The sequence below is a fragment of the Ictidomys tridecemlineatus genome, unplaced genomic scaffold, assembly GCF_052094955.1.
Source record: "Ictidomys tridecemlineatus isolate mIctTri1 unplaced genomic scaffold, mIctTri1.hap1 Scaffold_195, whole genome shotgun sequence".
NCBI classification, from domain to species: Eukaryota; Metazoa; Chordata; class Mammalia; order Rodentia; family Sciuridae; genus Ictidomys; species Ictidomys tridecemlineatus.
The window spans coordinates 403,419-406,452 of NW_027521673.1; the positions used below are offsets into that span (position 1 = coordinate 403,419).

Below are 3,034 nucleotides of genomic sequence, written 5' to 3' on the forward strand. Positions count from 1 at the left end.
TGTTAAGGAAGAATTAATTTTATTACACTATACTCTAATGTCACTTTTACATGTTATATTTTTGAGTATCCAGTATTTGCTAGACTCTGTGGATGTTGGGCTTCTATTTGTCATCTTAATTACTTATACATGTCTCACCTCCATGACTAGAGAAGTGAGGTCAGGGACCATACTATTTGTTACCATATCCATTGTACCTTAAATTATACACAGGGTTTTCAGTGATTTGTTATGATTATGGAGATAAATGAATAAATTTCAAAAAGAGGGAGTATGGAAAAAATACTTGTTTTATGAAAGGCTCCTGTTTCACATAGCCACTAGGCGACATCAAATATTTTTTTTTTAAAGAGAGAGTGAGAGAGGAGAGAGAGAGAGAGAATTTTTTTTAATATTTATTTTTAGTTCTCGGCGGACACAACATCTTTGTTGGTATGTGGTGCTGAGGCTCGAACCCCGGCCGCACGCATTCCAGGAGAGCGTGCTACCGCTTGAGCCACATCCCCAGCCCCACATCAAATATTTTCAAGAAAATTTTTATTTTTGTCACTAGGTGGCATTCAAGGATTAGTCTCAAAATAAGGTGTACCTTTACATTTATTTTTTCTGGATAATCTCTTCCCTTTTAACGAATTTTTAGAAGATTTCCATTACATGATCTAATTTTTGATACCTACTTTTTCTTCTACTCTTATAACTAATAGCAATAGGTAATTATTGATGTTTATTTGATAAGTCTGATTTTTAAATTGTCCTGTATAAAATTTTTGTCTCTTGAGATTTGTATAGTATTTTAAAAGAGCATCATAAGGTCAAAACGGAATGAATATAGGTTGTTATTTTAAAGTAATAACATAAAGTAATAAGAGAATATAGGTCACTATAAAGGAATATATGGGTTATATGACAATACATTTTTTACTTGCAAATAATAAAATCAGAAATAGGTGAGACTCTCAGCTATTTATCCGTATCATCAAGGCTGGGGAGGCTGAGACAGGAGGACTGCGGGTTCCAAGCCAGCCTCAGCAAAAGCAAGGCACTGAGCAACTTAGTGAGACCCTGTATCTAAATAAAATTACAAAATAGGGTTGGGTATGTAGGTCAGAGGTCAAGGCCCCGAGTTCAAGCCCTGGTATCAAAAAAAAAAAAAAAAAAAAAAAAAAACCAGCGGCCACCACAGCCGAGCCAAGCCAGACTCGGGCGGGCTCGGCAGCGACAGCGAGACCAGGCGAGAGCGGGTGGCCTCGAGTGGCCTCCGATGCAGCGCAGCGTGAAGAGGTGCTGGCGCTGGCCCCTGGCGCGGCCGCCCAGGGCGGCGGCGTTAGAGCGGGAGGAGGGGCCGGGCTGGAGGCTCGGGAGGAGAAGGTGGTGTACTCTCGGTCGCAACTGTCGCTGGCCTACAGCACCAAGGCGCTGGGCGATGCCTTCAAGCTGTTCATGCCCCGCAGCACGGAGTTCACGCTCGGATGCGGAGCTCTGGAGCTTCCTCTGCAGCCTCAAGCACCAGTTCTCCCCGCACATCCTGCGCAGTAAGGACCTCTACGGCTACGCCTCCTCCCGAGCCCTGGTGCTTGATCCCCGGAGCCCCCTACCGCCCGCGGCCTGACGCGCCGGCCGGCCCTGCCCGCGGCCGCCAGGAGGAGGCGCCGCGGAGCCCGGGCGACCTCCGTGGGCAGGAGGCGGCCCTGGCTGCCCCCGCCGCCTCCACCGTCACCGCTGCTGCCGCCGCTGGCGGCCCCCAGGAGTCCTGCCTGGAGAAGCTTTCGGCGCCCGAGCCCTGCTTTGGGGGCCGCACCCTGGAGGAGATCTGGAGGGCATCCACCCCCACGCTGACCACCTTCCCCACCATCCGCGTCGGCGGCGACGTGTGGGGCGAGCGAGCGCAGCCTGGCAGCGGCGCGACGCAAGGCGCGCCAAGTCCTGCGAGTGGACCTGGAACCCGTGGTGAGGCTCTGCCGCTTCCCGGTGCCCCCGGCTTGAGACGCTGCCCCGAGGGCGCCTCCTGCAGGTCCCCGGCCCAAGATGGAGTTTCTGCTTGGAAAAATGAACAAGTAGTGTCAGTCGAGTGTTTACCGACTCCACCAGGACCGTCCCCTAGTGCACTTTAAGCGCCCGAGGAAGTCCCGGGATGGCCTCCCTACCCCGCGCCCCCGGATGCGTCCCCGCGTCTGGAACTCCGGGACAGGTGTACCCTCTGCCGCCTCCCCGCACCGCGTCTGCGAAGGAGGAGACTGCAGGACTCACAGGGGAGGTCCCTTTGCTTCCGAACCCCAGATTGAGAAGTCTCCAGGACTATAGGGGCAGATTGGTTATCTCCCGATCGGACTCTACCTCACTGGTCTGGAAGTCCTCCGAAGAAGTCACTCTTTTCCAAAGGAATTTGTTTTCGTGCTTGTGTAATAAAAGCCAGAATTTGCTTGCTCTTTAACCCCCGCCTCCATTTTTTTTTTTTTTTTGACTGCCACCCCTCTTTCTGGACGGAAGATCAAACATGTTTTGTGGTGTTGCACTAGTTTGTGCTCAGGGTATTCTGAATCCCACTCGTTTCTGAATTTTTACTGAATTTCAAAGCTTTGACCAAGGATTTTTTTTTTTTTTTTTGGAGAGGTTCAAGCTTGACTGTTAGTAATGCAAGAATTTATATGGCTTTGATTTTCATGGGCTCAGTGATTACAAACAAAAGAGATGTAAAATCCAATTGCTTAACGTTTTAAACTTACTTCCCAAAAGTAGTAGCCTTTATCTTAAAAAAGTAAGCATATCAACCAATATGGAAAGAAAATTAGAAAGAAAATTAACATTCACATTATCATCAAGTATTGTTTAAATATAAAAAACAAATTTCATCAAAATATCAACCAGAGGCTGTGCAAAGCTTATCAGAGCATTTTATTCTCGACATCATGGTATATCGTGTTTGTTATATATATATTCATCCATATAATTTGACCAAATTAGCATAAATACAAACTTAAATTTTAGAATCAGCTTCTAACATTCAATGAATTTGTCTCATATATACATCTACCTA

General features: G+C 47.3%; 1 pseudogene; it reads left to right on the forward strand.

Annotated features, from left to right (window-relative positions):
- The first annotated feature begins 1,261 nt into the window (after positions 1 to 1,261).
- Positions 1,262 to 2,431, forward strand: LOC144372932 (coiled-coil domain-containing protein 71L-like; annotated as a pseudogene).
- Positions 2,432 to 3,034: the final 603 nt, after the last annotated feature.